The sequence below is a fragment of the Trachemys scripta genome, chromosome 8 (assembly GCF_013100865.1).
Source record: "Trachemys scripta elegans isolate TJP31775 chromosome 8, CAS_Tse_1.0, whole genome shotgun sequence".
Taxonomy (NCBI): domain Eukaryota; kingdom Metazoa; phylum Chordata; order Testudines; family Emydidae; genus Trachemys; species Trachemys scripta.
The window spans coordinates 34961271-34973649 of NC_048305.1; the positions used below are offsets into that span (position 1 = coordinate 34961271).

The following is a 12379-nucleotide window of genomic DNA, read 5'->3' on the forward strand; positions in this document are numbered from 1 at the left end:
AACCTCAGTCCACAATGTCTTAGGTGTCAAAATACCATGCGCTCCTACCAGGAGGACAAATTTGCTGGAGAGCTGAGACAGCTGTATCCCTCTGCCCGCTCTGTGATATACGGTAAGGGAGAGCGGATTCCTGGGGAAGTTGCTGTTTGACCTCTGCATGTACCTGATAACTCCAGCCGGAACCCGCTGCTGTGCTTAGAGCTCACCACACCGCAGACAGCTGGGGTTAAAAATTAACAAGTTCTTCTATGAGCAAGAACAGGTATAGGCCACTTAAAATTCAGTTAGTCTGAGCCACGTTCTGGTCTGAGCGACACCTGTGTGATGCTGGGGTAACTCCATGCACACTGGTGTAATAGAGATCAGAATTGGGGGCAGAGTATTTATGTGTAGTCACTACATGTTAAGTGTGGGGGCCTGATTCATCGCTGTGTTACTCCAGCTTTATGTCTGGATTCAGTGGAATTATTTGCATGTGAAACTGGAGATGCAGTGGTGAAACAGGCCCTAGGCTACCACATTCTGATCTCAGCCTCTCTGGAGTGACTCCGTCGGTGCAACAGAGACCACAGTTTGTTTCTGAAAACCTCATTGCTTATTTATCACAACGTGACTCCAGTTTCTGTTATGATCTGGCAAAGTGCCTCCACCGCTGATTGTGACCGCCCACTCAACTAGGGCGCAATCCTCTGTGGCGGCCTTCCTGGCTCAAGAGCCTATTCAAGACATCTGCAGGGCCACTACCGGGTTGTCCATGCACACATTCATGTCTCATTATGCGCTTACCGAGCAGGCCCGAGACAATGCTGGCTTTGGTAGAGCAGTGTTGCAAGCCGCATGACCATGAACTCTGAGCCTGCTGCCAGGAATACTGCTTGTGAGTCACCTAGAATGGAATCGACATGAGCAAGCACTCGAAGAAGAAAAAAGGGTTACGTACCTTTCATAACTGTTGTTCTTTGAGATGTGTTGCTCATGTCCATTCCATTACCCGCCCTCCTGCCCCTCTATCAGAGTTCTGGCAAGAAGGAACTGAGAGGGAGTAGGGCTGGAGATGCCTAATATACTGACGCATGAGCGTGGCACTCCCGAGGGTGCCATAGCTGGCCCTATAGATACCGCTAAGGCAAAAATCTCTGACGACTGTACGTGGGCTCATGCACACCTAGAATGGAATGGACATGACCAACACATCTCGAAGAACAGCAGCTATGAAAGGTAGGTAACTGGTTGGGGTTTTTTTTGCAAGAGCTGAGCATGCTGATTTTTCCACAATTTAGCACAGTGAGATTGGCCTGGGATGTGGGAGGCCCAGGTTCAATTCCTCCTCTGCCAGAGGTTCTCAAACCTCTCAAGGGCATGCTCCAGCCACTGGGCTATGGGGTATTCTGATGTAGGGCTTCCTCACTCTCTCCTGTTGAAGCTGTTTCACTGAGGATAAACACAGCCATTGGGCCGGAGAGGGGAGATGGCTCTGTAATCCAGTGGTTAAGGCTCCCATGTGGGAGAGAGATGACCCTGATCTTGTCCCCCTGCTCCAACCTGAGAACATAAGAATGACCATACTGGATCAGACGAGTAGTCCATCCAGCCCAGTATCCTGTCTTCTGACAGTGGCCAATGCCAGGTGCTTCAGAGGGAATGAACAAAACAAGCAATCATTGAGTGATCCATCCCCTATTGTCCCCTCCCAGCTTGTGGCAAACATGAGTTTAGGGACACCCAGAGCATGGGGTTGCCTCCCTGACTATCTTGGCTAATAGCCATTGATGGACCTGTCCTCCATGAACTTATCTAGTTCTTTTTTGAACCCTACTATAACTTTGGCCTTCACAACATCTTTTGGCAATGAGTTCTACGGGATGACGGTGCAAAGTACTTCCTTTTGTTTGTTTTAAACCTGCTGCCTATTAATTTCATTGGGTGACCCCCGGTTCTTCTGTTATATGAAGGAGTAAATAAGACATCCTTATTCACTTTCTCCACACCAGTCAAAATTTTCTAGACCTCTGTCATATCCCCCCTTAGTCGTCTCTTTTCCAAGCTCAACAGTCCCAGCCTTTTTAATCTCTCCCCATAGGGAAGCTGTTCCATATCCATAATAATTTTTGTTGCCCTTTCTGTACCTTTTCCAATTCTAATATATCTTTGTTGTGGGGGAGGGGGGCGACTAGAACTGCCCACAGTATTCAAGGTGTCGGTGTACCATGGATTTATATAGAGCCATTATGATATTTACTGTCTATCCCTTTCCTAATGGTTCCTAACACTGTTCGCTATTTTTGACCGCTGCTGCACGTTGAGCGGATGGTTTCAGAGAACTATCCACAATGGCTCCAAGATCTTTTTTGAGTGGTAACAGCTAATTTAGACCCCATCATTTTGTGTATATAGTTGGGATTATGTTTTCCAATGTGCATGACTTTGCATTTATCAACATTGAATTTCATCTGCCATTTTGTTGCCCAGTCACTGTTTACCCTCTTTTCCAGATCATTAAATATGTTCCAGATTTATGAATATGTTGAATTGCACTGGTCCGAGTACAGATCCCTGGGGGACACCAATATTAACCTCTCACCATTGTGAAAACTGGCAATTTATTCCTACCCTTTATTTTCTGTATTTTAATCAGTTATTGATCCATGAGAAGACCTTCCCTCTTACCCATGATGGCTTACTTTTTTTAAGAGCCTTTGGTGAGGGAGCTTGTCAAAGGCTTTCGGAAGATCTAAGTACACTATATCCACTGGATCACCCTTGTCCACATGTTTATTTGACCCTCTCAAAGAATTCTAAAAGCTCGCTGAGGCATAAGTTCCCTTTAAACAGCCATGTTGACTCTTCCCCAACAAAGCGTGTTCATCTATGTGTCTGATAATTCTGTTCTTTAATATAGTTTCAACCAATTTGTTTGGTACTGAAGTTAGGCTCACTGGCCTATAATTGCCAGGATTGCCTTTGGAGCCTTTTTAAAAAATTGATCTCACATTAGCTATCCTCCAGTCATCTGGTACAGAAGCTGATTTAAATGATAGGTTGCATACCACAGTTAGTAGTTCTGCAATTTCATGTTTGAGTTCCTTCAGAACTCTTGAGTGAATACCATCTGGTCCTGGTGACTTATTACTGTTTAATTAATCCAATTTGTTCCAAAACCTCCTCTATTGACACCTCACTCTGGGACAGTTCTTCAGATTTGTCACCTAAAAAGAATGGCTCAGTTGTGGGAATCTCCCTCACAACCTCTGCAGTAAAGACCAATGTAAAGAGTTAATTTAAGCCATATCTACACTAGCAAGCTTACAGTGGCACAGCTGTACCGATGCAGCTATGCTGCTGCAAGATCGCTCGTGTAGCCGCTCTACACTTGCAGGAGAAAGATCTCCCGTCGACATAATAAAACCACCTTCACGAGTGGCAGTAGCTATGTTGGCAGGAGAAGCTCTCCTGCCAAGGTAGCGCTGTCCACACCGGCACCTCTGTCAGTGTAATTTATATCACTCAGCGGTGTGTTTTAGGGAAGAGATCAGAAACTGGATGCTGGGACGCCCGGATGGAAGCAGGCAGTGCACATGCCCAGAAGCAGGAGCGCAGGAAAACGGAGGCACCAAGTGACTTCAGACATTGCATTGGAGCCAAAACTGGGCTGTAGGTGCCTAAGTCTGGGGGTTACCCGCCTATGTCCTTTTGTGGCTCCCATCTTTAGTCTCCCTGGCCATCAGTTTCTCCTCTGTAAAACAGGGATAATAGCACTTCCCTGCCTCACAGGCTGTGTTGAGGGGCACTTAGGGGCCATGGGGGCCATACAGGTACCTCAAGCAGAGATACCCATGACAATGCCAAGCCTCACTGGCTTAGGAGCTGTATCATACAGCGCTAGGCTGTGCTAGCAGGCAGTACCCAATATGCTGTCTGCGTAACTCCAATCTTTGTGTGTAGCCTTGGGGGTGGTTAGAATTGGAAGTAACATTATGGGATGTCTGTGGTCTAATGGATGGATAATGAGGCTTAGGAGTTGGCTTGCCCACTGGTTTTGTGTGATTTTTTGTGCAGGCTGCATAAGCCTAACTTCCAAAGCAGCCTTTGGTTTTGTTTGTAACATTTTCAAAAACGTGCGAGTGAGTTAGAACCAGGGTTGTATAGGGATGCAAGTGCCTGAAGATGCAGATAGGTGCTCTGTGGGATTTTAAAAGCAGGCTCCTAACTTCCCATTGATTTCTAAGCCCCTTCTGAGAATGGGACTTGGGTTCCTAGATCACTTAGGTGTTTTTGAAAATGTTATCTTAAATGTTTGAAAATGCCTCCCAGTGGAGGGCAGCAGTGGTGCTTCAACCTGCCTTTCCTCGCAGACACAGCTGTTCCTGTTGGCCTAGCCGCCTGCAAATTGCTCCTTCTGAGACTCCAGTTCCTTAGCCTTTTAACTTACCTCATAAAGATGGCATTTTCAAAGCACCTAGCACTGGCCTAACTCTGCTCCCATTGAAGTCAGGCGTGAAACTCTCATTGACTTCGCTAGGAGCAGAGTGAAGCCAGTACTGCGTTCCCACCAGATATATATGTAAAACTCTTGGAATTAACTAGATGTGTGCCAAACACAAACAGCTTACCCATATTACTTCAATTTTCAATCCTCCCTCCTCCCCCACAATATATACATACTGTCTGCACTTTTGTCACACTTGTGACTATAAGTAGAGCTGGTCGGGACATTATTTTGGTGTCCCAGCCCCACCCCCCCAAAAAAGCCAATGAAAACAGTTTTTCATTTTTCTTCAACATTTTTCTTCAGAACATTTTGGGTTTTCATCAGAAAACAAAAGCCTAAAAACAGGTTATTTTTTTTTCAAATTTCAGCAACATAAAGCTAAAAAATTTCTGCCAGAAACCACTTTTTCTTTTGTTTTAGTGGAGATTGTTTTGTTTTCAGTTGATGAAACTAAAAAAATAATCAGTTTCAGATTTATTTTCAGTGGAAAACCTGAAACACGTACTCAAAACTGTAGCTGTCCTGTGTAAGTCTTCCATTTTGATGAGAAAGCCATTAAAATTGGGTTGAAAGAAATATTTCAACTGGGTATAATTTTCCAGTGTCCGAGGTAGGGATCTAATCCCCTGAGGTGTTTGTAATGGGCCTTGCATAGAAATGATGTATTATTTTGTCTTGATTGAGGTGGAGATTTTCAAATGCACAGTGGGCCAGGTAGACACCCAACTCTCCTTGAAAGTCAGTGGGAGTCGGGTGCCTTAGCTCCTGGTTGTACCTTTGAAAATATCCCCCGTATTCCATAGCTTCATAGAGTTTAAGGGGAAAGAGACTTTTAGATCTAGTCTGACTTCCTGTAAAACCCAGGCCTGAAATATTTACCCAGTTACACTTATATTGAGCCCAATAACTTGAGTGAGACTAAAGCATGTCATCCTCAGGAGACTATAGGTACCTAGGCAGAGAAGAGGGGAAAAGAGGGGCCACCGATGTCCGAGGCTGCTGCCATGGCAGGGAATTGATTAGGTGAGAGATGCCCAGATGATCCCAGCAGGTGATCCACACCCCAAGCTGCACAGGCAGGCAGCAAATCTCCAAGGTTCTTCCAATCAGACTGGGGGGAAAATTCCTGCCAGCCTGCACATCTGGCAATTAGTTGGATCCTGAGTATGTGAGCAAGATCCACCAGTCAGGCATCTGGAAAGGATTCTCTGTACCACTTCAGAGCATTAGTCCACCCTATCCAGTGGCCTGTCTCCAGCTGTGGCTAATCCCTGATGCTTCAGGGGAAGACAACCCCCAGCTCCCTGTCCCCTGCACTACATCTGGCCAGGTGTGCAATGGGGAAATTTGTAGTGTCATAGCAATCAGGGATCAGGGTCCTGTTATGGTAGGTGTGGGTCACACACATGGTTTGTATAAATAATCAGTTTAAATGAATAAGAAATTGGAATCCACATAATGCTTAAGCCCCCAAAGAAGTTATAAGAAATGGAGGGTGGGGAGCCTTACCTATAGCAGACATTAGCTGTCCCTCCTGCAATGCTAGAGGAGGTACCCACTCCTTAAATAGACATGTAAAGTAAATGGATGAGCAACTGCTAGCCAATGTGAGTACATTTGCAGAATTGAGTCCTGAGTCTATGTGAGATCACAGACCAAATCGGAGATTGTATTGCAAGACCCAGAAATATCACCTTCCTGTTTTCTTCACGTATCTGCTGGAAGGTTTCAGTAAGAAGTTCACAGACCAGACATACTTACATGATCCCCAAATTATATGTGACATACTTACTTATGACACCCTTTGCTTACCAACTGTCATACAATTGGCTGACACAGCATCATGTGACTGAAAAGAGTTTTGCATTATTGCTCTCCTAGCTAGTCAATAGCTTCTGGCACCAGCAAATATTGACCAGCTACACATTTGCTGAGTGGAGGTCACATGGCCTTTCGACCTGAAATATAAAGGAGGATAACTTGGATGCTGTAGAGGATATGGGAGTGGAGACATTTTAGCTTATTCTACCCAGAGCTTTCAGGGGCCCAGTCCCAGGCTTTTAAGGCATCAGCCACACAAACACGAAACAAAACATGTGACGCATAAGCGACACAGAAAGAAAAGCAGTAATAACATTTATTGAGTTGAGACAGCAGCTCAGTATGGTATCATGGAGAGAGACACAGCCTAGTCCAGGGGTAGGCAACCTATGGCACGTGTGCCAAAGGCAGCACGCGAGCTGATTTTCAGTGGCACTCATATTGCCTGGGTCCTGGCCACCGGTCCGGCGGGCTCTGCGTTTTAATTTAATTTTAAATGAAGCTTCTTAAACATTTTAAAAACCTTATTTACTTTACATACAACAATAGTTTAGTTATATATTATAGACTTATAGAAAGAGGCCTTCTAAAAATGTTAAAATGTATTACTGGCACATGAAACCTTAAATTTGAGTGAATAAATGAAGACTCGGCACACCATTTCTGAAAGATTGCCGACCTCTGCCCTAGTCCAAGTGGTTTATAAGCTAAGACCTAGTTTTATGATTAGCTGACTGCCATCTGTCTATCTTGTCCAGCACTCTGAGCACAGTAGTAGCACTGGGCCAGGTCCTGGTCGGCTTGAAATTGATGGAGGTTGTATCATGTAAGACTTTGGTCCTGCAAGTAGAGTTGCATTGTGGGGGTGGGGGAAGATGACCCTTGCTCCCTAGCAAAGCCCCATGGAAATCAACAGGGTGCTGCATGGGTCCCTCACATGTTCCGGGATTGCAGGAGATGCTCAGCGGATATGATTTTTTAAAGTGAACATGAAGGACTGTAAGAACTGAGGGAAAAACATCATGGTCAGTGTGTGGGTTAATAGCACCTGCCCGGGTTTGCACAGTGCTTTGAGAGTGCTATAGATGTGCTTAGTATTATTACATGATCCTATTATTAATTAATTATTATCTGAGACAGCTCCCACTATTTGTCCTGGAGTTCTGTTACTAAGAAGGTCACGTCATGCAGTGAGCTAAACCCAAACTTTATCAGACGGTAAACAGCCTGAGACAAGTGATACAAAAATACATTATTAAAGAATGTAATAACACATCCCCTGGCCAGCGGGGTAATGTGTATAAGGATGAAGGTCTGCATCATGTGTTGAAAGAAAACAAAAGGGACCTGCAGCTTAATTATATCTTGATAGTCAATTTCTGAATTTTTGCTGTAATCTTCACTCTCAATCAATCCCCCAAGTAATATATCCCTTTTAAGGGGGCCTTATAGCAGTTAGCAGAAGCTATATAGGCAAATATATATAGAGGGCATATATATATATATATGCCCAAGGTATGTAATAAAAATACAATACATGAACACATTGCATTATACTGAGGGCCTATGTCATGTATTGATAATGTACAGAGACTAGTATGAACAATTTCAGCTCAGAATAGCTTGAAATGCCACAGAAAGCAATCTGAATCGATTGAGGAAAGCTAAACCATCAAGTTCTCTCTCACACATCTGTATCTACATGTTATAATAATAATATAATAAAAAGGATCTTCAAAGTTTAGCACGAGTACCACAAGTGGTCTGTTGAAGTATTTACACCTCTAAAGGAACCACTGGGAAAACCTTTATTCATAAAAAAAGGCTCCACAATGAATCAGCCCATGTGCTGGAAATATTTTGTGGCGAGGCACAGGGAGCGTGTTTTCACCAGGAAGCAGCGTGAACCTCAGTATTATACCAAACCCCCCGCCGGGGAAAGTTCCGAACGGTCCAGTTTAACAAAGCCCCAAATAAAAATCACATCCCCCTGAGAAGCAAGCCCGGCTGGGCTAGCACCTCCCCAGGCCGGCTTGCTGAACGCCGGCTGGGCGAAGTTTCGCATCTCACTTTGGGGTTTGTTTTTATTTTGTTTAAAGGGGAAGGACGGTGATAAACTAAAAGTTGCTTTTCAAGGTGGTGGCGGTGGCGGCGGAACACAAGGAGAGAGCAAAAAGCGGGAGTACAAGAGACAGCGAGGGATGGCAGAGGGCTTGGGGACTGGGATGTGGCCAGTGGGAATGCAGCGGCAGCAGCCACGGTGCAAGTTAATCAGATAATAATCAAAGCGATTGCATAAAAACCTCCTTTGGAGGCGGGCTGGCGCTGCCTGCTGGGCTCGAGGAGTTGCCCCGGGCTGCGGCTCACTTTGGGGCTGGCTGCTGGGGAGGGCGGGGGGAGAAGCCTGCGCTCAGCATGCAAAAGAGCAGGGCCAAGGGAACGAGGCGGAGATGGCAGAGGAGGCGGCAGTGGGCAGCCGGCGAGTCGGTCCGGTCCGGGTTTTGCCGGCAGCCCCCGGGCAGCAGCAGCAGCCCTATGCAATGTGGTTCGGCTGTCTATGTACTTCCAGAGCGAGGAGGGATGTAGAGGTGGGTTTGCGGGGAAGGAGACGCTGGCTTGGAGGAGAGACCCCCCCTCCACCCCTTCACTTCTTTTTTTTTTTTTCAATTTCCCATTGTGAGCCCCCCCTCCCATGCACGCGACCCTTTGATCTGGGCGCCGCAGCCCCCCCCGCCCGCCTAATTTCCCCCCCCCCCGCGCCCCACAGGCGGGGAGGGAGACAAACACCCCTCGCCTTGTAAAGAGATAATTTTTTGGCAGGTGTTAATTTTTTTTTTTGCATGCTCTGGATTTGGCTCTTTAATCCGGCCGGCGACAGCTCGCGCGCGCACACACACACACACACACACACGCACTGCCCGGAGTGGTGGTGGCTGCAGCTCCCATCCCTCCCTTCTCCTCCTTCCTCCCCCTGCCGCTGCTGCTTCTCCTGCTCTTGCTCCGGATCGCTCTTCCTCCGGTAGGTGCATGAGAGTGAAAAGGCCTCTGTGCTCGCTAAATATGCAGATGCATTCACGGGCGGCGGAAGAGTTGGGGGAAAAGTCTCGGGAAAAAGTTTGCCCTGTAATTTCCCTTCCGTTCAGGTGCTGATCAGTGGCCCAGGGGAGAGGGGGCAGATCAAACCCTTTGCTCCCACCCACCCCCTTATCCCTAACCCCCCTCGTCCCTACCTCCGCCGGGATGGAGAAGTGCTGCAGAAGGTTGGTCTCAGATCACTGGGTCTAGACAAAAAAGGGGATTTTGGGGGGGATGGGATCCTCCACGGGAGATGACCCGTGAGTTCGCCCCAGCCCGGCTGGCACCAGGGGTCCCTGGAGCAGAGACATCCCGGGAAGGGAGGGGGTTAGCCACCCTCCCGCACTTTCCTTTTAAAGTCCCCCCCCCAAAGGGAAACTAATCGACTCCCCCGGCCCGATTCTTCCAGGTTTGGGTATTTTTTGCGGGGTGGGGCAAACCCCACGCACCGCGATTGGAAAGACACCGGAGAAAGTGACCAGTCCCCTGTGTGTGTGTGTGTGTGTGTGTGTGTGTGTGTCCTGTAGCGTTCGGAGTCATGTAAGTCCCAGATCTCTGCTACTTTATTGGGGTTGCTGCCGGGAGCATGGGGGGGAGGGGGGTTGTTGTGGCGGCCGCGAGTACGGGGCGTTTGTTTAATGAGCAAAGTTTTGTTTGCAATATTGAAATTGTCCTTCCTGCCCCCCCCTTCTCTCCCCCCCATGAGTGAAATTAACAGGAGGGGGAAATGGGATGGCAAATGTCAGTTTCCAACACGGGGCGGTGGCACGGTGGCTGCAGCCAGCCCCCCTATCCCAGGACGCTGCATTATTGATCAGGAGCCCACCCCCTCCTGATCTAATCACTGGTTTGTTTCCCGGGTTACAATGGTGTCTGAAAGCAGCAGGCTGGCTCTAGCTGACCCTTCTGCTTGTGTGAGCCGCGGATTAGAGCGGCGCCCGCTAGCGCCGCTGCAGCTCAGGGGCTGTCAGCAATTCCTAGCCCTGCTTTCCAGGGGCTGGCGATTCAGCAAACAAACCCAGGCCGCCCACCCTCCCTCGCCTGCCTCCAACTTGCCATGCAGAGCCTGGCGCTGCTGGGGAGAGGGAGGGGACGGTGAGCAGCACAAGGGCGGCTGGTGGCCAGACTTCGGGTTTTCCCGGCTTTAATTTGCCCCCCCCCCTTTTTTTTTAAAACATAGCTGGAGGAAGAGGATTTGGGGCAGAACAGCATTCTCTGGGCTGATCTTTTTCTTTTCTGTAGGTCAGAGGGTATTCAAAGTGTTTGGGTCACTTGTTCAGAGTTTTCTACAGTTTTTTTTTTAAATATAAAAGCAACAGGAGGACTGAGTTTCTTTCATTTATTTTTAAAGCAAATTTTGCATCCACAGAGTAGCTGAAATCTGTCTATTTTGTTGTTGCCCATTTTAGTTTTGTTTCTCAAACTGCAGCCAGTGAGGGATGGCCGGTGTGCAGGATGCGCGGCTCACTGGAACTGAGCCATGTGTGACAAGTAACTTAAGGTTTTTGTTTTTTTTAATCAAGTAATATTTTCCCCCCACTTTGCCTTTGAGTTGGTAATATGCGATTCACACTGGAGCTCCACTCCCCCTGCATTTGATGTGTGGGCACTGAACGTACACTAAGAATAAAAGATTAAATGGAAGCAGACGATTGCAATGTACAATGTGTAATTTATCTAATACGCATCCACAGCGCACGCTGCTAGCTGTAAAGCTGTAGTGTATTTTGCAAATGATTTACTGTACTGTTGATTATTATACAAAACTCTGCTCAATCTTAGCTCAACTCATTGAGGCCCAATGTTATATCCTCCAATAACCAATGCCCTTCCCATTCCACCCGGTTGTTTGGTTTGGGTCCTTTAATTCTTTGCTCAAATGAGCAATTAAAAAGGAAGTGCTACTTATTCTGGGTCCTAAACATAAACAAAGCTGTACACACATCCAGTGATAACAGATCACATGTGTGCAGAGCTCCATGTGACCCTGATCCAGCAATCTTTGCTCCCATGAGTAGACTCCTTGGAGAGGATGGGATGACTGGCGTGATTTGAGGACTACTTGAGGGAGTAAAGGATCCATGTCCTCTTAGTTGTAGGAAACCTGGGAAATACCGTGTTTTAAAAGAACAACTTAATGGTTGGGATTGCCCCATGTGTAACCCACTGAATTAGGATGTAGGGCACATTTCTTATCACCATGCAGCTTGAAAGATATATTGCATGCAAAGGGTAGGGGCTGGATCTTGCACCACTGAACTCAATGGAAGTTGTGTTTTTGATGCCTTTGGGAATAGGCCCTGACTGATATGACAATGTCAGTGGTCCTTTAATGGTTCCCCTGCCTGGCTTTTCCAGGCTCCTTGGACCCCTTATTCTGTCATGGGGACACTTCCCCACCTTCACTTGCTGTTGCACCTTTTTAAAAAAAAGTTCTTAAATTGCTGGAAGAAACAAGAAAGGATAAATTTCCAGGAGCTGCTCCCGCAAAGCTACCCATGAACTTCCATGCTTATGCATGCAGATAGGACCCCGTGACTTCAGATCAGGTAGCTGCCTATACAGGAGGGTGGTTAGGTGTTTCTCTCCCTGATTTGTCTGTCCAAGTGTGGGATTTATTACAAATGCACCCATAGCACCTGGGAGTGAAAATTTGGCCTGCAGGCTACTTCCCTACAAGCAACTGCTTTAAGTAATAGTGTGGGGTCCAGCTTAAACCCACCAAAGCCAGGAAATTCAGAGCTCAGACTGCAACTTCATTGTTAACTCCAACCCCATTTATCCCCTCTGTGTGCTGGAGGATTCCCCAAACACTGGGTGGTCTTCTATGCTGCACCTAGGCATAGGGAGAACTTGGGCTGACAAAAGTCCTAGCCTGAATATACTTGCTTTCACTTAGTGCTACTGTAACTGGGTTTTTTCCTTTTGTTTATTTGTGTGAGGTTTTTAAAAATGTTCCAACAGTTAAATAGCTTTGCTTTAATGTGCGCTTTG

The 12379-nt window shown here is 46.9% G+C and overlaps 1 protein-coding gene across 10 annotated transcripts in view; it reads left to right on the plus strand.

Annotated features, from left to right (window-relative positions):
- CXXC5 (CXXC finger protein 5) overlaps positions 1 to 12379 on the plus strand; it is a 132709-nt gene that overhangs the window by 25666 nt on the left and 94664 nt on the right. For 2 of the 10 annotated variants that reach the window (XM_034779040.1, XM_034779034.1), the window contains exon 1: positions 8963 to 9329. The exons of 3 other annotated variants lie outside the window; for them this stretch is intronic. The gene's annotated coding sequence lies outside the window, so the exon portion shown is untranslated. Of the gene's footprint in view, positions 1 to 8694; positions 8899 to 8962; positions 9330 to 9545; positions 9571 to 10794; positions 10887 to 12379 lie in introns of those variants that run through there. 5 more of the 10 variants (XM_034779035.1, XM_034779039.1, XM_034779046.1 and 2 more) reach the window with 5 other exon arrangements.